The following is a 25,676-nucleotide window of genomic DNA, read 5'->3' on the forward strand; positions in this document are numbered from 1 at the left end:
TGTGGTGGCGCACACCTTTAATTCCAGCTACCCAGGAGGCTGAGGCAAGAGAATCACTTGAACCTGGGAGGCGGAGGTTGCAGTGAGCCAAGATCACGCCATTGTACTCCAGCCTGGGTGACAAGAGCAAAATCCTGTCTTGAAAAAAAAAAGTTATTATTTGATGGTTTTTAGTAAATTTACAGATATACGCAAACACCCCTCCCAACTCCCAGCCCTAGACAGGCACAAACCTACTTTCTGTTTCTATAGATTTCCTTGTTCCCAACTTGGATATGAAAGTAAACACGTATGTGGTTTTCTGGTGTCTGGCTTCTTCCACTCAGCATATGTCATCACAGCCAGTCCCTATCAGGGCATGCCACTGTGCTTCATTCCTCTCAATGGCTGAATAATATTTCCATTGCATAGACATGACATATGTTGTTTATCCATTCGTCATGGGATGAACATTTATTTTTTATTTTTTTTTGAGACGGAGTTTCGCTCTTGTTACCCAGGCTGGAGTGCAATGGCGCAATCTCGGCTCATCGCAACCTCCCCGTCTCCTGGGCTCAGGCAATTCTCCTGCCTCAGCCTCCCGAGTAGCTGGGATTACAGGCACGCACCACTGTGTCCAGCTAATTTTTTGTATTTTTAGTAGAGACGGGGTTTCACCATGTTGACCTGGATGGTCTCAATCTCTTGACCTCGTGATCTACCCGCCTCGGCCTCCCAAAGTGCTGGGATTACAGGCGTGAGCCACCGCGCCCAGCCCGATGAACATTTATTTCAGCCTTTTGATTATGATGAATAATGCTGCCAAAACATTCCTGTACGTGTTTTGTATGGACATGTGTTTTCATTTTTCCTGGGTAGATGCCTAGGAGTGGAATTTCTGGATCACATGGTAACTGTTGTATGGTCTGAGGAGCTAACAGACTGTTCTCCAAAGCGGTCGAGCCATTTCACATTCCCAACGGCCGGTGCAGGAGGGTTCCAGTGTCTCTTCATCTTCACCAACACTCGTTATCCTCTGCCTTCGATTCTAGCCTTGCTAGTGGGTATGAAGTTATTTCTCATTGTGGTTTTGATGGACATTTCTCTGATAACTGATGACGTTGAGCATCTTTTCATGTACTTATTGGCCATTTGTATGTCTTCCTTGGAGAAATGTCTACTCGGATCCTTTGCTCATGTTTAAATTGGATCTTTTGTCTTTTTATTATTGAGTTGTAATCATTCCTTAGACATTCTAGATACAAGTTCATTACCAGAGACATCATTGCAGATGTTTTATCCCACGCTGTGGGTTGTCACTTTCATGATAGTGCCCTTTGAAGCACAGAAGGTTTTAATTTGATGAATTCCAAATTGTCTATTTTTCTTCTGTAGCCCATTGGAGAGTTTTAAGTAGGGGAGAGGAGTATGAACTAATTTAAACTTTTTCAAGAATCCATAAGACTCTACTTTGTGAAAAAAAGAATTTTAAGATACCGTATTAGTCAGGGTACTCTAGAGGGACAGAACTAATAGGAGATAGATAGATATATATGTAAAGGGGAGTTTATTAAGTCACACAATCACAAGGTCCCACAATAGGCCATCTGCAAGCTGAAGAGCAAGAAGAGACAGTCTGAGTCCCCAAACGGAAGAACTTGGCGTCCAATGTTCGAGGGCAGGAAGAATCCAGCCTGGTGGATTCTGGGAGAAAGATGAAGGCTGGGAGGCTCAGCCAGTCTAGCCTTTTCACGCTTTTCTACTTGTTCTATATTCTAGCTACACTGGCAGCTGATTAGATGGTGCCCACCCAGATGAAGGGCGGGTCTGCCTTTTCCCATCCACTGACTCCACTGTGACTCTCCTTAGGCAACACCCTCACAGGCACACCCAGGATCAAAACTTTGCATCCTTCAATCCAATCATGCTGACACTCAGTATTAACCGCCACAGATACGGAGAGTGAAAATAGCGAAAATAGAAACCCAAATCAAATTTGCTCAAACAATAAAAATGAGTTCATATTCCAATAACTGGAAAGTCCAGCTGAACGGCAGTCTTCAGACACTGATCAGGGATTGGCTCCATTTCTCCATGACTGTTTCAGCTCTGCCCCCTTCAGCTTCATCCTCATGTGAGTTTTCCTCGTCTTGCCGGGTGGTTTGCAGGGAAAACAGGGCTCCATGCTTCTACACAAGCAAATGCAACTCTTCTCCCAGCCGCTGACCAAAGTCCAGAGCTTCACTCTGATTGGTTTAATATATGTCACATGCTTACCCTGGAACAATCACTGTGTCCATGTGAATGCCACTGGCCACTTGGCTTAGTGGCTATTGTGGTGACAAACCTCTTCCTGGCCAATAACTGTGGCAAGGGGATGGAATTCTGCTGGCTGGATGTCGCTGCTAGAAGCCACTCAGGGTTGCTACACAGCTGAGGGGGGGCAGCACAAGAGTTTACTGGAGAGTGCTCTTGGCAATGACACCAACGAGGAAGTGGCAAAAATGAGACCAGGCAGGAAAAGCTACATCGTGAAGCTGAATCGTGATGCGGGTGCTTACAAGGGCCTCAGTGGACCCCACAGGGAGCTTAAAGCTGGGAAGGGCCTTCAGGGTTGTCCCAAACTGAGACAAGGAGGGCCATCCTTTGTATCCCCAAATCAATCAATCATGGGATGTAAGCTGCCTCCAGGAAGGGGGCATAACCTTGGGCACGGCAGCATTTTTTAGGCAATGGAAGGACACAGCCATGAAGCAACAGCAGTCAACACTCCCCATGGCTGGAGGCATGAGTGTCCCCTTGTGAAGTGGGGTCTGGGCTACACACCATAGCATCTGCTACAGTGTGGAACCAACACTGGTGACCTAAGGGGCTACAGCAAAAGTCCCACAGCCATTTGGAACTAAGATGGAGTTAATTGTGAGAAAGAGGGGAAAATGTCAGCAGATTTGAATATGTTTTGGTACTGGAATTATTATTGCTAGAGGATGTTGGGAGGTGGTGATGGAAAGAGAACCCAGTGAGGTTTGGGGCTTAAGCAACGGGATTGGGTGGTATCATTGATACAGATGTCAGAGTGTTTGCTGGCACCGAATGGAGATTTCTTTCCTTCTCCCTAACCCTCTTCCACTTTATTCTGAAGTTCACATAAGCTGTAACAAGAACTGAAGGAAGTTTTAGGAGTAACCTCCTGGCAGCCTGTGAATTAGCGGCAGTGAGAGGCTAGAGGTCTGACAAAGAATTGGGAAGCAGCTGCTATATTCCAAGCAGCAAGTGCCAGCGTGGATGGAGAAGAGAGAGAATGATTCCATGGCAGGAGAACTCGGCTGCCGCCAATTAGACTGCACCCTTGGGATTTGTCCCTTGGATTCTTTGGCATTCGAGCTTTAACCTCTGAAACACAAGAAGAAAATAAGCAAGGTGATTTGTCCTGGCCACCTCTACTTCTGGAGAAAGGAGTCATAGCAAATTATCCACCGCTACCTATCCAATCCTACCCAGTGGATTAACACAAACCACCCCAAGGCACTGGAATACTCTCCGATCGGCCCCAGACCAGCCATGGGGAGACAGTGCTGAAAAACTGACCGTGGCCTACATCAAAGATGCGGCTGGAGACCAGGCATTGGGGGGGATTCACAAAGCGGAGGCCTCGTCTTGTCCGCAGGAAGCTGTGCTCACAGCTCATCTTCCCAGACAGGCTAGAGAGGCAACATTCATAGCAAAGGCTCAGACCTCACTTTTGTAGTGGCCACCATATGCTTTGCTTTTAGCTTTGCCTAGAAGCCTTGCAAATTGTTTAGTAAAGCCAGGCCAGAACATATATCCAAATGCTACTGCATCCATCCCAAGCTACCTATTTGACTTGTTAGATGGCATAGGGGGCGGAGATATTATCACTCTCCTGAGTGCCTCCTTATCAATGAGTCCCAGGACGGAGCACGTGCCCACTTATCCGGGTTTGCTGTACTACATTAAAAATCATTAATGGCCAGGTGCAGTGGCTCAGGCCTATAATCCCAATTCTCTAGGAGGCTGAGGTAGGCTGAGCCCAAGAGTTCAAGACAAGCCTCGGTAACATGGTGAAACCCCATTTCTACAAAAAATTAAAAAATTAGCTGGGCATGGTAGTGCACACTTGTAGTCCCTACTTGGGAGGCTGAGGTGTGAGGATCACTTGAGCCCAGGAGGTTGAGGCTGCAGTGAGCCATGATCACATCACTGCACTCCAGCCTGGGCAACAGACTCTGTCTCAAAAAAATAAAAATAAAAATAATTGTTTATGTAAGGCTGGGTGTGGTGGCTCAAGCCTGTAATCCCAGAATTTTGGGAGGCTGAGGTGGATCACTTGAGCCCAGGAGTTCAAGACCAGCCGGGTTAACATCGTGAGGTTCTGTCTCTACAGATAATAAAACATTTAGCTGGGCATAGTGGCATGTGCCTATGATCACAATTACTGGGGAGCCTGAGGCACAGGGATCACTTAAGCCTAGGAAGTCAAGGCTGCAGCCATGATCGCATCACTGCACTCCAGTCTGCACGACAGAATGAGACCCTGTCTCAGAAAATCCCAATAATAATTTATTATTGTCCTTGGCTAGAATCTTTAAAGCCACAGAAACACTTACAACCCTGTAGAGGGAGAAGTGCTGAATTGCTGAGTTCTCCAACAGTACTTCCTCTTTCTAGATGTTTGCTCAGCATACATCCAAATACTGCTGAACAGAAAGCAACACCCAACCACACAGCCGGAGGCCTCCTGGGGAAATCAGGGACTGCTGTCCCCCGACCCCTGTTTCTCATCCCTCTACCCCTTGGCTTCACAGCAACTATTCATTTTTTAACATTCATATGCAGGGTGCCTGTTGTCTATGTCAGGGGCACTCTGTCAGTCCCTACAAACAGGCAAAATTGATTAGCTGAATCTTGCCCTCCACTGGCTTACCGTGCAACGGTAGAGACTGGAAGCAACAGACAAGGGTGAGCTTCAGAAGAGCTGAGCCCATGATTAATTTCAACTGAGAGGCAAGAGAGGGAGAAGGAAGGAGATAGATTTCAGCTGGGCTATAAAGGATGGACAATATTTCAACAACAGAAAAGTGAGAAGAGGGCATTCCAAATCTCTGAAGGCTGCTGTTTTAAAACACGACCTGAAAATCCTGTGGCCAGCATCTCACTGGGAGGTAGAGTCTACATCCCCTCCCCCTTCATCCTGGGCCCAAAGACCTGCTCAACCAGGGTCAGTCTCCAGACCCAGGCCTTGAACTGGGAGCTTCCTGTTCCTGACCCTTAGGATGTTCACTCTCGGAACACAGCTTCCAGAGGAGAAAAGACACCCCTGTATCCACGAGAAGAGACCTCCAGGAGAAGCTCTGCAGGTGTGCTGACCACCAGCCCCAGCTGAGGACCCAGCCAACATCAGCACCAACTTCCAGCCATGTGAGCGAGCCAGCCCAGCTCCCTGGCTTCGGGCCACCCCAGTGGTGCCATTGATAAAGGAGACAGAAAGCAATTATTTAGACAGATAGTGAAGACAAAACAGTCCTCGACAGAACTTCCCTTCTAACAAAAAACAGCCCAAGAAATTATTTTATTTCCTAACAAAGAATAGCCAGAAAAATCAAACTACAGGCATAGATAAACAAGCTAGAAACTTACACGGGGGATGGCAACAATGACATCTATAGAGAAGGGGCTACCTGGGGGCTGGACGTGTCCACCATGGAAGCGCCATCTTCCCCTTCTCTGTTAACACGTACACAGTATAAAAGAAATGGGCCACGTGACACAACTCCAACTGAAAATCCACCTATGTAATAAAATCCTGGGCTGGGGGTTGCCAGAAATTGATGCTCTATACAAGTGGCATACCTGGTCCTAACCAATTTTTCATGCCCTCTGTACATCAGACACCACCTTCCCACCAACTCATCTATAAAACACCCTATACTTAACCACAGATCAACAACCTACTTTTCCAGGACCCCTCTCTGTAACAGAGAGCTATTCTGTCTCTTTCACCTATTAAACTTCTGCTCTTAACCTCACTCTTTGTGGATCCATGTCTTTAATCCATGACCATGAGACATGAAACACAGGTATTACCCCAGGCAACGAGGCCACTTCACCATGCCAAGAGCACCTCCGGACTTCAGCGTCTCCCTCGGTAAAGTGACTAGTCACATCTAACTGCAGGGCTGCCGAGAGGATTAAATGAAACACGACACATGGTGCCCCCATCTAATAGAGACCACCAGGGCTGCCGAGAGGATTAAATGAAACACGACACATGCCCCATCTAATAGAGACCACCAGGGCTGCCGAGAGGATTAAATGACACACGACACATGCCCCATCTAATAGAGACCACCAGGGCTGCCGAGAGGATTAAATGACACACGACACATGCCCCATCTAATAGAGACCACCAGGGCTGCCGAGAGGATTAAATGAAACACGACACATGCCCCATCTAATAGAGACCACCAGGGCTGCCGAGAGGATTAAATGACACACGACACATGCCCCATCTAATAGAGACCACCAGGACTGCCGAGAGGATTAAATGACACACGACACATGCCCCATCTAATAGAGACCACCAGGGCTGCCGAGAGGATTAAATGAAACACGACACATGGTGCCCCCATCTAATAGAGACCACCAGGGCTGCCGAGAGGATTAAATGACACACGACACATGGTCCATCTAATAGAGACCACCAGGGCTGCCGAGAGGATTAAATGAAACACGACACATGCCCCATCTAATAGAGACCACCAGGGCTGCCGAGAGTATTAAATGACACACGACACATGGTGCCCCATCTAATAGAGACCACCAGGGCTGCCGAGAGGATTAAATGACACACGACACATGGTCCATCTAATAGAGACCACCAGGGCTGCCGAGAGGATTAAATGAAACACGACACATGCCCCATCTAATAGAGACCACCAGGGCTGCCGAGAGGATTAAATGAAACACGACACATGGTGCCCCATCTAATAGAGACAACCAGGGCTGCCGAGAGGATTAAATGACACACGACACATGGTGCCCCCATCTAATAGAGACCACCAGGACTGCCGAGAGGATTAAATGACACACGACACATGGTGCCCCATCTAATAGAGACCACCAGGGCTGCCGAGAGGATTAAATGACACACGACACATGCCCCATCTAATAGAGACCACCAGGGCTGCCGAGAGGATTAAATGAAACACGACACATGCCCCATCTAATAGAGACCACCAGGGCTGCCGAGAGGATTAAATGAAACACGACACATGGTGCCCCATCTAATAGAGACCACCAGGGCTGCCGAGAGGATTAAATGAAACACGACACATGGTCCATCTAATAGAGACCACCAGGGCTGCCGAGAGGATTAAATGACACACGACACATGGTGCCCCATCTAATAGAGACCACCAGGGCTGCCGAGAGGATTAAATGAAACACGACACATGGTCCATCTAATAGAGACCACCAGGGCTGCCGAGAGGATTAAATGAAACACGACACATGGTCCATCTAATAGAGACCACCAGGGCTGCCGAGAGGATTAAATGACACACGACACATGGTGCCCCCATCTAATAGAGACCACCAGGGCTGCCGAGAGGATTAAATGACACACGACACATGGTCCATCTAATAGAGACCACCAGGGCTGCCGAGAGGATTAAATGACACACGACACATGGTGCCCCCATCTAATAGAGACCACCAGGGCTGCCGAGAGGATTAAATGACACACGACACATGCCCCCATCTAATAGAGACCACCAGGGCTGCCGAGAGGATTAAATGAAACACGACACATGGTCCATCTAATAGAGACCACCAGGGCTGCCGAGAGGATTAAATGACACACGACACATGGTGCCCCCATCTAATAGAGACCACCAGGGCTGCCGAGAGGATTAAATGACACACGACACATGGTCCATCTAATAGAGACCACCAGGGCTGCCGAGAGGATTAAATGAAACACGACACATGCCCCATCTAATAGAGACCACCAGGGCTGCCGAGAGGATTAAATGACACACGACACATGGTGCCCCATCTAATAGAGACCACCAGGGCTGCCGAGAGGATTAAATGACACACGACACATGGTCCATCTAATAGAGACCACCAGGGCTGCCGAGAGGATTAAATGAAACACGACACATGCCCCATCTAATAGAGACCACCAGGGCTGCCGAGAGGATTAAATGAAACACGACACATGGTGCCCCATCTAATAGAGACCACCAGGGCTGCCGAGAGGATTAAATGACACACGACACATGGTGCCCCCATCTAATAGAGACCACCAGGACTGCCGAGAGGATTAAATGACACACGACACGTGGTGCCCCATCTAATAGAGACCACCAGGGCTGCCGAGAGGATTAAATGACACACGACACATGCCCCATCTAATAGAGACCACCAGGGCTGCCGAGAGGATTAAATGAAACACGACACATGCCCCATCTAATAGAGACCACCAGGGCTGCCGAGAGGATTAAATGACACACGACACATGCCCCATCTAATAGAGACCACCAGGGCTGCCGAGAGGATTAAATGAAACACGACACATGGTCCATCTAATAGAGACCACCAGGGCTGCCGAGAGGATTAAATGACACACGACACATGGTGCCCCATCTAATAGAGACCACCAGGGCTGCCGAGAGGATTAAATGACACACGACACATGGTCCATCTAATAGAGACCACCAGGGCTGCCGAGAGGATTAAATGAAACACGACACATGCCCCATCTAATAGAGACCACCAGGGCTGCCGAGAGGATTAAATGAAACACGACACATGGTGCCCCATCTAATAGAGACCACCAGGGCTGCCGAGAGGATTAAATGACACACGACACATGGTGCCCCATCTAATAGAGACCACCAGGGCTGCCGAGAGGATTAAATGACACACGACACATGGTGCCCCCATCTAATAGAGACCACCAGGACTGCCGAGAGGATTAAATGACACACGACACATGGTGCCCCATCTAATAGAGACCACCAGGGCTGCCGAGAGGATTAAATGACACACGACACATGCCCCATGTAATAGAGACCACCAGGGCTGCCGAGAGGATTAAATGACACACGACACATGGTGCCCCATCTAATAGAGACCACCAGGGCTGCCGAGAGGATTAAATGAAACACGACACATGGTCCATCTAATAGAGACCACCAGGGCTGCCGAGAGGATTAAATGACACACGACACATGGTCCATCTAATAGAGACCACCAGGGCTGCCGAGAGGATTAAATGAAACACGACACATGCCCCATCTAATAGAGACCACCAGGGCTGCCGAGAGGATTAAATGAAACACGACACATGGTCCATCTAATAGAGACCACCAGGGCTGCCGAGAGGATTAAATGAAACACGACACATGGTGCCCCCATCTAATAGAGACCACCAGGGCTGCCGAGAGGATTAAATGAAACACGACACATGGTCCATCTAATAGAGACCACCAGGGCTGCCGAGAGGATTAAATGAAACACGACACATGGTCCATCTAATAGAGACCACCAGGGCTGCCGAGAGGATTAAATGAAACACGACACATGGTGCCCCCATCTAATAGAGACCACCAGGGCTGCCGAGAGGATTAAATGAAACACGACACATGGTCCATCTAATAGAGACCACCAGGGCTGCCGAGAGGATTAAATGAAACACGACACATGCCCCATCTAATAGAGACCACCAGGGCTGCCGAGAGGATTAAATGAAACACGACACATGGTCCATCTAATAGAGACCACCAGGGCTGCCGAGAGGATTAAATGAAACACGACACATGGTGCCCCCATCTAATAGAGACCACCAGGGCTGCCGAGAGGATTAAATGAAACACGACACATGGTCCATCTAATAGAGACCACCAGGGCTGCCGAGAGGATTAAATGACACACGACACATGGTGCCCCATCTAATAGAGACCACCAGGGCTGCCGAGAGGATTAAATGAAACACGACACATGGTCCATCTAATAGAGACCACCAGGGCTGCCGAGAGGATTAAATGAAACACGACACATGGTGCCCCATCTAATAGAGACCACCAGGGCTGCCGAGAGGATTAAATGACACACGACACATGGTGCCCCATCTAATAGAGACCACCAGGGCTGCCGAGAGGATTAAATGAAACACGACACATGGTCCATCTAATAGAGACCACCAGGGCTGCCGAGAGGATTAAATGAAACACGACACATGGTCCATATAATAGAGACCACCAGGGCTGCCGAGAGGATTAAATGACACACGACACATGCCCCATCTAATAGAGACCACCAGGGCTGCCGAGAGGATTAAATGAAACACGACACATGGTCCATCTAATAGAGACCACCAGGGCTGCCGAGAGGATTAAATGACACACGACACATGGTGCCCCATCTAATAGAGACCACCAGGGCTGCCGAGAGGATTAAATGACACACGACACATGCCCCATCTAATAGAGACCACCAGGACTGCCGAGAGGATTAAATGACACACGACACATGGTGCCCCATCTAATAGAGACCACCAGGGCTGCCGAGAGGATTAAATGACACACGACACATGCCCCATCTAATAGAGACCACCAGGACTGCCGAGAGGATTAAATGACACACGACACATGGTGCCCCATCTAATAGAGACCACCAGGGCTGCCGAGAGGATTAAATGACACACGACACATGCCCCATCTAATAGAGACCACCAGGACTGCCGAGAGGATTAAATGACACACGACACATGGTGCCCCATCTAATAGAGACCACCAGGGCTGCCGAGAGGATTAAATGACACACGACACATGGTCCATCTAATAGAGACCACCAGGGCTGCCGAGAGGATTAAATGAAACACGACACATGGTCCATCTAATAGAGACCACCAGGGCTGCCGAGAGGATTAAATGACACACGACACATGGTGCCCCCATCTAATAGAGACCACCAGGGCTGCCGAGAGGATTAAATGAAACACGACACATGGTGCCCCATCTAATAGAGACCACCAGGGCTGCCGAGAGGATTAAATGAAACACGACACATGCCCCCATCTAATAGAGACCACCAGGGCTGCCGAGAGGATTAAATGAAACACGACACATGGTCCATCTAATAGAGACCACCAGGGCTGCCGAGAGGATTAAATGAAACACGACACATGGTGCCCCCATCTAATAGAGACCACCAGGGCTGCCGAGAGGATTAAATGACACACGACACATGGTGCCCCCATCTAATAGAGACCACCAGGGCTGCCGAGAGGATTAAATGAAACACGACACATGGTGCCCCATCTAATAGAGACCACCAGGGCTGCCGAGAGGATTAAATGACACACGACACATGGTGCCCCCATCTAATAGAGACCACCAGGGCTGCCGAGAGGATTAAATGAAACACGACACATGCCCCATCTAATAGAGACCACCAGGGCTGCCGAGAGGATTAAATGACACACGACACATGGTCCATCTAATAGAGACCACCAGGGCTGCCGAGAGGATTAAATGAAACACGACACATGGTCCATCTAATAGAGACCACCAGGGCTGCCGAGAGGATTAAATGAAACACGACACATGGTCCATCTAATAGAGAGCACCAGGGCTGCCGAGAGGATTAAATGACACACGACACATGCCCCATCTAATAGAGACCACCAGGGCTGCCGAGAGGATTAAATGACACACGACACATGCCCCATCTAATAGAGACCACCAGGGCTGCCGAGAGGATTAAATGACACACGACACATGGTGCCCCCATCTAATAGAGACCACCAGGGCTGCCGAGAGGATTAAATGAAACACGACACATGGTGCCCCATCTAATAGAGACCACCAGGGCTGCCGAGAGGATTAAATGACACACGACACATGGTGCCCCCATCTAATAGAGACCACCAGGGCTGCCGAGAGGATTAAATGAAACACGACACATGCCCCATCTAATAGAGACCACCAGGGCTGCCGAGAGGATTAAATGAAACACGACACATGGTGCCCCATCTAATAGAGACCACCAGGGCTGCCGAGAGGATTAAATGAAACACGACACACGGTGCCCCCATCTAATAGAGACCACCAGGGCTGCCGAGAGGATTAAATGACACACGACACATGGTGCCCCCATCTAATAGAGACCACCAGGGCTGCCGAGAGGATTAAATGACACACGACACATGGTCCATCTAATAGAGACCACCAGGGCTGCCGAGAGGATTAAATGAAACACGACACATGGTGCCCATCTAATAGAGACCACCAGGGCTGCCGAGAGGATTAAATGAAACACGACACATGGTGCCCCCATCTAATAGAGACCACCAGGGCTGCCGAGAGGATTAAATGAAACACGACACATGGTCCATCTAATAGAGACCACCAGGGCTGCCGAGAGGATTAAATGACACACGACACATGGTGCCCCCATCTAATAGAGACCACCAGGGCTGCCGAGAGGATTAAATGACACACGACACATGGTCCATCTAATAGAGACCACCAGGGCTGCCGAGAGGATTAAATGAAACACGACACATGGTGCCCATCTAATAGAGACCACCAGGGCTGCCGAGAGGATTAAATGAAACACGACACATGGTGCCCCATCTAATAGAGACCACCAGGGCTGCCGAGAGGATTAAATGAAACACGACACATGGTCCATCTAATAGAGACCACCAGGGCTGCCGAGAGGATTAAATGACACACGACACATGGTCCATCTAATAGAGACCACCAGGGCTGCCGAGAGGATTAAATGAAACACGACACATGGTGCCCATCTAATAGAGACCACCAGGGCTGCCGAGAGGATTAAATGACACACGACACATGGTCCATCTAATAGAGACCACCAGGGCTGCCGAGAGGATTAAATGAAACACGACACATGGTGCCCATCTAATAGAGACCACCAGGGCGAACCTGCGGGCCAGCAAAGGGAGGCTTCTCAGATCACTGCAACAAGAGAGGGCGCCTCAGAGGACCCACGGGGCAACTCTAACCAAGCAAGCCCACAGGATTACCATAGGGTATTGGAGAAGGGAAGGATGTAGGTGAGATTTAAATAAAGCACTGTTTTCGTAGACTCAAAGCAAAACACGACTGTGTATAAAGGAATTATGGTCAGATCTGGGCTGTGAAGTGGATGGAGGTTCGTTCCTCTTTCCTTGGAAATGATGGAGTTAAGATAAATGTGCAATGCTGCGTCCAGAAAGCCCTGGGTTGGAAATCAAGGCTGCTTCTCAGTGTTAAAATGACTCAGGTCCTTCAGACAAAAGAAGGATATTCCGTTCTTACTCTATTTATATCAAATAGCACAGTTTATGACAGTCTGTGCTTTTTCAGGAATAGGATTTTTCAGCACTGTAACTTTTTGTTGATTAACAAAAGCAGTTTGAACAGGTTCACATATGTAAATATGTGAAGCCTGGCATATGGTGAGCATTCAATAATAGTTTCCCCTTTCCCGCCTCAGTCATCTCTTCTCTCTCTCACTTTCAGCCTCAGTGTCTTCTCCTGCCTACTCCCTATCAAGGAAAAGTCCCATAAGGTGTCCAACAACCTCCCCAGCTAATGCACCCGGTAAGTAGAGGAAACCCCCAGAGCAGGAGCCGCCATCTGTTCACAATAGCCAAAAGGTGGGAACAACCCAAGTGTCCACCAACAGATGATGAATAAACACAGTGAGGTCTGTTCATACAATGGAACATGACTCAGCTTTAAGAGGGAAGGAAATTGACACATGCTACAATGTGAATGAACCTTGAAGACGTTACGCTAAGTAAAATTAATCACGCACAAAAGGACAGTACTGTAGGACTCTACTTACGTGAGATGTCTAGAATAGTGAAATTTATAGAGACAGAAAGTAGAATGGCAATTGCCAGGGGCCAGGTGGAGGGGAAGTGGGGAGTTGGCATTTAATGGGACAGAGTTTCAGTGTGGGGTAATATAAAGCTCGGGAAATGAAGATTGCACAATGTGAATGCATTTAACACCACTGAACTGTATGCTTAAAAATGGTTAAAGTCTGGGCACAGTGGCTCATGCCTGTAATCCCAGCACTTTGGGAGGCCAAGGCGGGTGGATCACCTGAGGTCAGGAGTTTGAGACCAGCGTGACCAACACGGTGAACTCCCATCTCTACTAAAAAAATATGCAAAGTTAGCCAGGCATGGTGGCATATGCCTGTAATCCCAGATACTCGGGAGGCTGAGGCAGGAGAATCACTCGAACCCAGGAGGCGGAGGTTGTAGTGAGTTGGGATTGGGCCATTGCACTCCAGCCTGGGAGACAAAAGTAAACTTCGTCTCAAAAAACAAAATGGTTAAAGTGAGCTGGGCAAAGTGGCTCAGACCTGTAATCCCAACACTTTGGGAGTCTGAGGTGGGTTAATCGCTTGAGGCCAGGAGTTTGAGACCAGCCTGGGCAACATGGCGAAACCCTCTCTCAACAACAACAACAAAAAATACAAAATTAGTCAGGCATATTGTGGCTTGCATCTGTAGTCCAGCTGCTTGGGAGGCTGAGGTGGTAAGATCACTTGACACTGGGAGGTCCAGGCTGCAGTAAGCCATGATCACACTACTGCACTCCAGCCTGGGTGACAGAGTGAGACCCTGTCTAAAAAAAAAAAAAAAGATTCAAGTGGTAAATTTTATTTTATGTTACATGCTTTTTTCTTCCTTCCTTTTCTCCCTTCCTTCCTTTTCTCCCTCCCCCTCCCCCTCCCCCTCCCCCTCCCTCTCCCTCTTTCTTAGATGGGGTTTTGCTTTTGTTGCCCAGGCTAGAGTGCAATGGCGCAATCTTGGCTCGCCACAACCTCTGCCTCCCAGGTTCAAGCCATTCTCCTGCCTCAGCCTCCCAAGGAGCTAGGATTACAAGCATGTACAACCATACCTCACTAATTGTGTATTTTTAGTAGAGATGATGTTTCTCCATGTTGGCCAGGCTAGTCTTGAACTCCCTATCTCAGGTGATCCACCTGCCTCGGCCTCCCAAAGTGCTGGGATTACAGGTATGAGCCAACACGCCCAGCCTATGTTATGTGCATTTTATCAGTATTTTTTAAAGGCTTCATCTGCCTATTCCCACTGAGAATAAGACTCTACCTGTGACCCAAGCTTCAGAATGAATGAGAAAGTCCAGAGAGAAGCACTGTGTGTCTCCTGAGCACCTCCAGGAAGAGGTACATGTTCCCTGTTGGGTCTGCCCAGTTCCTTCTATGGGTACATTAGCCCAGATTCTTCACCCTGAGAACGTTAAGCCCTGTGTTAGTTAAAATCAAGCTAAACTGCTGTGATAAGTTATTTCAAAATACAATGGCTTAAAACTGTAGAGTCTTCTCTCTAAAGTAACAGCTATGGAGTGAGCCACCCAGGTTGGAGGGTGGCACTGATCTTCCCGGTCATTCTAGACTTCGGTTCCTTCCCTGTCACTGCTTGAGTGTCCCCAAGGACACAGTGGGGGTCTGCATGGTAGACCTTCCCTGTCACTGCTCGAGTGTCCCCAAGGGCACTATGGGGGTCTGCATGGTAGAAGTTGGAGTGCCCCAAGTCCAACAATTCTGCCTGGTGGAAGAGGAAAGAGGACCCTGCTAAGGATTTGGGATTATCACCTCCACTCCCATCCCACTGGCAAGGCCTGGGGTGCCCACTGGGGGAGCTGTGCAGTGAAGTGTAGCAGGCAGCGAGTACCTGGCTGCAGTTCTGTGACTATGAAGGAATTTCCGGAATCTGCAACTTTGATTTTGGTCACTTGCCCTAAAGCAACAATCACTCTCAACTCTGGTGCTTGGGGACAGTTCTTTGTGCCAATCCAGAAAGATGGCCTGGGTGACTAGAACTCAGAATAGACACCTGAGAGTCCCTTAAGAGTTAGACAGAGGAGGTTTGCAGCCATAGCTCCACCTGCCGTGTGGTGACAGTGTCCCACCAGCTGCTGAGTGGGGCAAGTGACTTGTTGCTAGTAACATAAAGTACTCGTGTCTGCAAACCACTTACTCTTTTATCTAAATCAGACAGTAATCAAAGTTAGCTTTTTATTAATTTTTTTTGAGATGGAGTTTTGCTCTTCTTGCCCAGGCTGGAGTGCAATGGGGCGATCTCAGCTCACTGCAACCTCCGCCTCCCAGGTTCAAGTGATTCTCCTGCCTCAGCCTCCCAAGTAGCTGTATTTTTAGTAGAGACGGGGTTTCTCCATGTTAGTCAGGCTAGTCTGGAACTCCCGACCTCAGGTGATCCGCCCACCTCCCAACTCCCGAAGGATTATAGGCATGAGCCACCACCCCGGCCTAAAGTTAGCCCTTTAATAACATCACTTTCACTCATGAAAACTCATGAGCTTCCTAAGTGGAAGAAAAAGGGACAGTGATCCCAGTGGGCTGGAGCTGCTGTGGGTGTGTTTGTGCGTCAGGAAAGAATTGCAAGTGTGAAGGATTTGAACAGTCGAAGAAGTCTTGGGGAAAGAGCTTGAATGTGGGCATCGAGGAACTTGGGTTCTGGCTTTTGATATGTCCTTAACTAAGTTGAACGAGGACATTCCTTGAAAGCCTATACTGGGCCAAGCACATTCTTGGCCCAGTGTGGGTCTTGGGCACGTCACATGACATCTCTCCCTTGCCTGTTGCCTCCACCCTCTGCCCCCAACAAAACAGAAGGTTGAATTCATGTCCCCTGAGACCTTCTTCAATTCTGCTACAACCGGAGTCTATGAAGTAGAAGCTCACCCTCTGATTTTGGGAAGCAAACTAACTGCGGAAATCAGGAAGACTGTACCAAGAAAAAATCCCAGTCACATTGGATGACTTGAGTCCAATTGCAAGAAAATTTCAGAAAAACCTAAATGAGAATGTCGTATTTTTAAAAGTGGGGAGCTGGGATTGTGTACTTCCGAAGTGTCGATGCCAAAAAAAAAAAAAAAAAAAGCACAAAAAGGCCCTCAACATGTTTCAAACGAATAGAGGCTGAAGTTTAGTCCAACACCTGACTCTAGACTGGAGCCTGTAAAAAAGAGAGGAAAATGGTGTTTGTTTTCTTGTTTTTTAAAAAGGACATTAATGGGTTATTAGACAAAATCAATTAGATGAAGTATTGTATCAGTGTTAAATTAGGCCAGGCACAGTGGCTCATGCCTCTAACCCCAGCACTTTGAGAGGCCAAGGTGGGTGGTTCACCTGAGCTCATGAGTTCAAGACCAGCCTGGGCAACATGGTGAAATCCCATCTCTACTAAAACAAAATACAGAAAATTAGCCGGGCATGGTGGTGAGCACCTGTAGACCTGGCTACTCAGGAGGTTGAGGCATGAGAATTGCTTGAACCTCAATCAAAAGCAAGCTAGTTACTTCCTAGATACAGTGGGGGTACAGGTATTGGATAAACGCAGCCATTCCAAGTGGGAGAAATTGGCCAAAACAAAGAGGCTACAGGCCCCATGCAAGTCCAAAATCCAGCAGGGTGGTCAAATTTTAAGGCTCCAAAATGATTTTCTTTGAGTCCAGGTCTCACATCCAGGTCATGCTGATGCAAGAGGTGGTTCCCATGGCCTTGAGCAGTTCTGCCTCTGTGGCTTGGCAGGGTAGAGCGTCCCTCCTGGCTGCTTTCGTGGGCTGGCATTGAGTGCCACTTTTCTGGAAAGTGGTATAGGCTATTGGTGGCTCTACCTTTCTGAGGTCTGGAGGAAGGTGGCCCTCTTCTCACAGCTCCACTAGGTGGTGCCCCAGTAGGGACTCCGTGTGGGGGCTCTGACCCCACATTTCCCCTCCCACACTGCCCTAGCAGAGGTTCTCTAGGATGACCCCACCCCTGCAGCAAACTTTTGCTGGTGCATCCAGGCATTTCCATACAACTTCTAAAATCTAGGTGGAGGTCCCCAAACCTGGCAGGCTCAATACCACGTGGAAGCTGCCAAGGCTTGGGGCTTCCACCCTCCGAAGCCACAACATGAGCTGTGTGTTGGCCCCTTTCAGCCTCAGCTGAAGCAGCTGCGACACAGGGAACCAAGTCTCTAGGCTGCACACAGCATGGGTACCCTGGGCCCTGTCCACAAAACCACTTTTTCCTCCTGGACCTCCAGGCCTGTGATGGGAGGCGCTACCAGGAAATCTCTGATGTGGCCTGGAGACATTTTCCCTCTGGTCTTGGGGATTAACATTAGGTTCCTTGCTATTTATGCAAATTTCTGCAGCTGGCTTGAATTTCTCCCCAGAAAATGGGTTTTCCTTTTCTCTCGCATAGTCAGGCCGCACATTTTCCAGACTTTTATGCTCTGCTTCCCTTATAAAACTGAATGTCTTTAACATTCACCCAAGTCACCTCTTGAATGCTTTGCTGCTTAGAAATCTCTTCTGCCAGATACCCCAAATCATTTTCCTCAAGTTCAAAGTTTCACAAATCTCTAGGGTAGGGGCAAAATGCTGCCAGTCTCCTTGCTAAAACATAACAATAGTCACCTTTACTCCAGTTCCCAGCAAGCTTCTCATCTCCATCGGAGACCACCTCAGCCTGGACCTTATTGTCCATATTGCTATCAGCATTTTGGGCAAAGCCATTCAACAAGTCTCTAGGAATTCCAAACTTTCCCATGTTTTCCTGTCTTCTGAGTCCTCCAAACTGTTTCAACCTCTGCCTGTTACCCAGTTCCAAAGTCGCTTCCACATTTTCAGGTAACTTTTCTGCAGCGCCCCCTTGTATTGGTACCAATTTACTGTTAGTCTGTATTCTTTTCTTTTCTTTCTCTCTCTCTTTCTTTTTTCCTTCTCTTCTCTTCTCTTCTCTTCTCTTCTCTTCTCTTCTCTTCTCTTCTCTTCTTTCTTTCTTTCTTCCTTCCTTTCTTTCTTTCTCTCTCTCTCTCTCTCTTTCTTTTTTGAGATGGAGTCTTGTTCTGTCACCCGGGCTGGAGTGCAGTGGCATGATCTTGGCTCACTGCAACCTCTGCCTCCCAAGTTCAAGCCATTCTCCTGTCTCAACCTCCCCAGTAGCTGGGACTACAGGCATGAGTCACCAGGCCTGGCTAATTTTTGTATTTTTAGTAGAGATGGGGTTTCACCATATTGGTCAGGTTGGTCTCGAACTCCTGACCTCAGGTGATCCACCCACCTCAGCCTCCTAAAGTGCTGGGATTACAGGTGTGAGCCACCATGCCCAGCCTATTAGTTTGTTTTCATGCTGCTGATTAAGACATACTCCATACTGGGAAGAGAGGTTTAATTGGTCTTACAGTTCCACATGACTGGGAAGCCGTAGAATCATGGCATGAGGCAAAAGGCACATCTCACTTGACAGCAGAAAGAGAAAAATGAGAGAGAAGTGAAAGCAGAAACCCCTTATAAACTCATCAGATATTGTGAGACTTACTACCACGAGAATAGCATGGGAAAGACCAGCCCTCATGATTTAATTACCTCCTTCTGGGTCCCTCCCACAACACATGGGAATTCTGAGAGATACAATTCAGGTTAAGATTTGGGTGAGGACAAGTCAAATCACATCAGCTCATGACTCCCTTGGAATGAAGCTCAAGAAATAGGAGATGCAATTAAAGAAAATCTATTTCTCGGGATGTCTGTGGTGAGGCGGTGGCCTCTCTTCTGAATGCTGCTTTTCTTTTCTGGTCTGGAGGACCACAGCATGGCCCCATCCCATGGGCATGGCTGACAGGACTGGACATATGATCCACAGCTGTCAAGAGTCTGTCCCCTGAAGTTGGAATCTGGCTTACAAATTTGTATTCATAGGCTAGGCACAGTGGTATACCTATAATCCCAGCACTGTGGGAGGCTGAGGCAGGAGGATCGCTTGAGCTGAGGAGTTTGTGAGCAGCCTGAGCAAGATGGGGAAACCCCATCTTTACAAAAAATACAAAATTAGCCAGGCATGGTGGCTTGTGCCTATAGTGCCAGCTACTCGGGAGGCTTGGGTTGGAGGACCTCTTAAGCCGAGAAGGTCGAGGCTGCAGTGAGCCGTGACTGTGCTGTTGCACTCCAGTCTGGGTGACAGAGTTAGAGCCCATCTCAAAAAATAAAAAAAATAAATAATTTGTGTTCATTCTCAGCTTGTCCCTTAAGTGGGTTGAATTGTGTCCCCAAAAAGATATGTTGAACTCCTAACCCCCGGTACCTCAGAAGGTGACCTGACTTAAAAACAGGCTTCTTGCAGATGTAATTAAGAAGTAGTCCCACAGGAGTAGGGCAGACCCTAATCCAATAGGTCTGGTATCTTTATACAAAGAGGAAGAGAGAGCCACACAGGGAGAATGCCCTTTGATGGCTGAGGCAGAGCTCAGGCATGCGAGCCACAAGTCGTGGAAAGACAAAGACTGCCAGAAGACCCACCAAAATATGAGAGGGACAAGGAGAGAGCACCCGGGCTTTCAGAGGGAGTATGGCCTGGCCAGTCCCTTGATTCCAGACTTCCAGCCTCCAGAACTGTGAGACAATACATTTCTGTAGTTTTCACTACATGGCACTTTGTATGGCAGCGCTAGGGACCTGAAACAATGGTCACCCCCGATGTGGAAGAAGAAAGAATGGAGCAGATGTGCTAAGAGATGGAGGAACGAGCAACAATGAGCTCACAGCCCAGTGCCCAGTGCCTTTCACGGCTTAGTTCTGGTCTTTGCCTGGAGACAGGCTAGACCCCTGCCCTGGGCTCTGTGAGACAGCCCCTGTCCTTAACACACAAGCCTTCTTCTATTTAAGCTTGCTTGAGCCAGATTTTGCTTGTAACCAAATACAAATGACAAGTACAGTGGTCAGTGCAATATTACAAGAAAAGAAGGAAGGGAAGTGAAATGTCTGGCAAAGGGACTAGTTAAAGGAATGACAGTTATTCATGAGTAAGACATTCAGAATAATAACAAAGTCAAGTTATTGAAGTTTATGTTAAGATGGGAAACGTTCAATAAAACGCTATGTTTAAAAAAAATAAGCCCATACATGAAATATGATCCATATACATATTGACACAAGAACAAAGACTGGAAGGGCCAGGCACAGGGGCTCACACCTGGAATCCCAGCACTTTGGGAGGCCGAGGCAGGCGGATCACCTGAGGTCAGGAATTCGAGACCAGCCTGGCCAACATGGTGAAACCCCATCTCTACCAAAAATATAAAAATTAGCTGGGCATGGTGGCAGGCACCTGTAATTCCAGCTACCCAGGAGGCTCAGGCAGGAGAATTGCTTGAACCCGGGAGGCGGAGGTTGTAGTGAGCCGAGATTGCACCACTGCACTCCAGCCTGGGCGACAAGAGTGAGACCCTGTCTCAAAAAAAAAAAAAAAAAAAAGATGAAAACACTTTACATAACCAAAGTTCGTTGACTTCTAGAGCTGGGGGCACATACTCAGGATGTTCTTTGGGTGCTCAGTACCTAAGCACAGAGTGGGCGAGGCTGGGTGAGTAGGATCTGAGACCATTTCAGCAAGTCCTGTTGGCCATGGCTGCAAGCTGGGCCCATCAAACGCAGCTCCAGGCCGCTGGCCCTGGAAGAGACAGAAGGGACAACGATCATATTTTATGAAGTACAACAGACGATTCCTCCTGCAGACCCCTGATCACCAACTGGAAAAGAATGAGCCTGATGATTTCAGGAGCTGGAAAGAACAGTCCAGGAACACTGATTTTGTTTCCAGGATAATGAACAGAATTAGTAACTGGAATTCCCACCTCACTTCATACAGTGAAAAATGATGATGATGATAAATAATATATGGTAACGTCTGCGTGTGCTTCTCTCCACATTTTAATATATTTTTATTATTTATTTATTTGTATTTCTTGGAGACAGGGTCTTGCTCTGTTGCCCAGGCTAGAGTGTAGTGACATGATCACGGCTCACTGCAGCCTTGAATTCCTGTGCTCAAGTGATCCTCCTGCCTCAGCCTCCCAAGTGGCTAGGACTGCAGGTATGCGCCACTATACACCTGTCTATTTTTCTTTTTTTTTTTTTTTTTTTTGAGAGAGAGTTTCACTCTTGTTACCCAGGCTAGAGTGCAATGGCGCGATCTCGGCTCTTCGCAACCTCCGCCTCCTGGGTTCAGGCAATTCTCCTGCCTCAGCCTCCCGAGTAGCTGGGATTACAGGCACGCGCCACCATGCCCAGCTAATTTTTGTATTTTTAGTAGAGATGGGGTTTCACCATGTTGACCAGGATGGTCTCGATGTTTTGACCTCGTGATCCACCCGCCTCGGCCTCCCAAAGTGCTGGGATTACAGGCATGAGCCACCTGTCTATTTTTAATTGTTTTTCCTTCTTTTTAATTTTTTTGGTAGAGATGGAGTCTCACTATATTACCCAGGCTGGTCTCAAACAGGCATGAGCCACTGTGCCCGGCCTCCTCAGAGTTTTTTTAATGTGGGGTGGGGGTGTTAAGGAGTAAACCAGAAGGTTCCTTTTCCTTCTATTTTCTTATAATTTCCAGCCCCCAAAGCTGGGTGACTCCGTGATGCCACTGGCCTCCCCTTGCCCTCCACCCCAGATTCCTATGACACCCCTTTCACCTCGAGAGGAGAGAAGAGGGAGGCAGGTAGGGTGGACTGGAATAAACACCTCGGGAGACATTCTCATGTTCAGTGAATTTGCTCAGAATGAAATTAAAGCCCTTGAGGAAGGAACTGGAATACCCCTGACCTTATCGCCCTCCACACCAGTGCAGGATTCCACTAGGCAGGAACCAAGGAGAAAGGTGCCCCAGACCCGGGACGAAGCAGGAGCAAAGGCCTGGAGGCGGGAAGGTGCGAGGCTTTTTCTCTCAGGTGCTATATTTTTTCTAAAACTGTGTGCAGATCTCACAACCACAGTTATTACATTTTGAATGCTTTCTATGCATCAAGCGTGATGCTAAACTGTTACCGTCAATCACTTCTTAAATCTCCATGAAAACCGGTCAACTTTCCCTTTCCCTCCTTTTGGCTCTGTCGGAGTTTTAGATCTTCAAAGGCCTCCCTGACCACGCTGCTTAAAGCTGTCATCTCTCCCTCATCCCTACCGTTTTTACTGCACCCCCTTGTTTTTTCTCTTTCTTGGCAATTGTATTTGTTTCTTGTGGCTGTTGCAAGAAATTACCACTGCCTTAGAGGCTTCAAACCAGGCACATTTATTACCTTATGGTCTGTAGGCTAGCGGTCCAATGTGGGCTTTATCATGCAACAATCAGGGCATCAGCAGGGCTGTATTCCTTCTGGAAGCTCTAGGGGAGAATCTGTTTGCTCTGCTTTTCTGGCTTCTAGAGTCACCCACATTCCTTGCCTCCAAGGTCCCACCTTGCCTCATGGTCAAAGCCAGTAGCACCTGGTGGAGTCCTCCTCATGCTACTATCTCTGTTCTTGCCTCTTGCCTTCCTCTTCCTCGTCTGCTTTTTTTTTTTTTAGATGGGGTCTCACTCTGTCACCCAAGCTGGAGTGCAGTGGTATGATCTCGGCTCACTGCAAACTTCACCTCTCGGGTTCAAGTGATTCTTCTGCCTCAGCCTCTCAAGTAGCGAGACTACAGGTGCATGCCATTACGCCTGGCTAATTTTTGTATTTTTAGTAGACACGGGGTTTCACTATATTGGCCAGGCTGGTCTCAAACTCCTGACCTCGTGATCTGCCCATCTCAGCCTCCCAGTGTGCTGGGATTACAGGCATGAACCACAGCACCCCGTCCTTCCTCTTTCACTTTTAAGGACTCCTGTGATGCCAGAGCCCATCCAGATAATCTAGGAAAATCTCCCTAAATTAAGGTCAGCTGACCAGCAATTCTTAATTTCATCTGCCAACTGAATTCCCTTTGGCCAAGTAATGTAACACATTCCCTGATTCTGGGGTTAGGACATAGACATCTTCAGGGGCCCATTATTCTGCCTGCTACTGTAATGAGCATAGTTTGTAATTATTTATTCATTCGTTTATTTGTGTTTTGTGAGGTCTGTGACAGCAGGGGCCGGCCTGTGCTGCTTTGAACCCACCTTTCCAAAATTATGACTGAGACAGTGAAAGAGATCTAACTTAACTGATTTCATCTAGCTTCTAACCTCCACGCTGTCCTCATTCATCCCTGAGCATAGGGTGAACTATCTTTGGAAGAAATTTAATTTGTAGTTTATAGTTTAAACAAAGACGGTAACACCCCTTTCCTGAAGCTGGTCTCCTTCTGCCTGGGAACTAGGCTAACATTAGTCACAAGAATAGAAATTATGGTTTAGGAGGCCAGCACAGTGGCTCACACCTGTAATCTCCGCACTTTGGGAGGCCAAGGCGGGAGGATCACCTGAGGTCGGCAGTTCAAGACCAGCCTGGCCAACACGGCGAAACCCTGTCTCTACCAAAAATTGAAAAATTAGTTGAAAGTGGTGGTGGGCACCTGTAATCCCAGCTACTTGGTAAGCTAAGGTAGGAGAATCACTTGAACCCAGAAGGCGGATATTGCAGTTAGCTGAGATCACGTCATTGCACTCCAGTCTGGGCGACAGAGCGAGACTCCATCTCCACACTAGTATGATGACTTATGTCAAAGCAGAAAAAAAAAAAAAGAGACTCCATCTCCAAAAAAACAAGAGCAAAACTTCGCCTCAAAAAAAAAAAGATTTTACTTTTGCTGGGCATGGTGGCCCTTGCTTGTGATCCCAGCACTTTGGGAGGCGGAGGCGGGAGGCTCACTGCAGCCGAGTTCAAACCAACCGTGGGACCTATTGTGCCACTGCTGGCCAGCCTGCCCCCATATACATATGTATGTGTGTGTGTGTGTGTGTGTGTGTGTGTGTGTGTGTGTGTGTATTTTTTTTTTTTTTGAGATGGAGTCTCCCTCTGTCCCCAGGCTGGAGAGCAGTGGCACGATCTTGGTTCACTGCAACCTCTGCCTCCCACGTTCAAGCGATTCTCCTGCCTCAGCCTCCCGAGTAGCTGGGACTACAGGCGTGCGACACTACGCCCAACTAATTTTTGTATTTTATTAAAGACGGGATTTCACCTTGTTGGCCAGGATGGTCTCAATCTCTTGACCTTGTGATTCGCCTGCCTCGGCCTCCCGAAGTGTTGGGATTACAGGCGTGAGCCACAGCGCCTGGCCAATTGCTTTTCTTTCACTTTTGCATATTTTACAAAGCACACGCCCATGTGAGCGCACTGCCAGCCCCCTCGCCCCCGAGAAAAAAGTGGGGACCCTGTCAGCAAGGATGCCGCTTAAGTCCCTGGGGTTCTCCAGAGAAGGAGAAGGCTCTGCAGAGCCACGTGCCCTGGACAGAAAAACTTTGAAAGTAATTCAACAAAATACAAACTTGTCGAATTACGTTGCAGACCGCGCGTGCGGAGCAAATGTGTGTCCACGGAACATTAGTGGGCACAAGAGGAATTCCCCCGTCAGCTACCAGGACCGTGGATGCCCTGAGGCCGAGTCACCCTCCCCTGGGATAAAGAGGGCAGGGAGCGCTCAAAGGCAAGGGAGGGCGGGGGGAGGGGGGCAGAATAAGGAACTGAGGTAAAAACGCCCAGTACTGGACTCCCCTCAGAGCGGCAACGGGACAAGCCCTAGCGCAGCTTAGGGGGCTCGAACCCAGGCTGCCAGCCCCGCCCCCAGCAGGCCCCGCCTTCCGCTGCTAGCCACCGCCTCCGTGAAAAAAAAAAAACAAACCGGTAACCTCTACCCGGCCTCCTCCCA

At 48.4% G+C, this 25,676-nt stretch overlaps 1 long non-coding RNA gene across 1 annotated transcript; it reads right to left on the reverse strand.

The window, feature by feature from the left end:
* Nucleotides 1–220: 220 nt before the first annotated feature.
* On the reverse strand, nucleotides 221–25,603 carry LOC118147405 (uncharacterized). Its single transcript, XR_004733777.3, has 4 exons — nucleotides 24,990–25,603; nucleotides 21,411–21,522; nucleotides 15,152–15,292; nucleotides 221–3,372 (listed from the first exon to the last, which is right to left on the reverse strand). It is a non-coding gene; the product is annotated as an uncharacterized LOC118147405 (long non-coding RNA).
* Between the last annotated feature and the right edge of the window lie 73 nt (nucleotides 25,604–25,676).

This window comes from Callithrix jacchus, chromosome 14 (assembly GCF_049354715.1).
Source record: "Callithrix jacchus isolate 240 chromosome 14, calJac240_pri, whole genome shotgun sequence".
Classification (NCBI taxonomy): domain Eukaryota; kingdom Metazoa; phylum Chordata; class Mammalia; order Primates; family Cebidae; genus Callithrix; species Callithrix jacchus.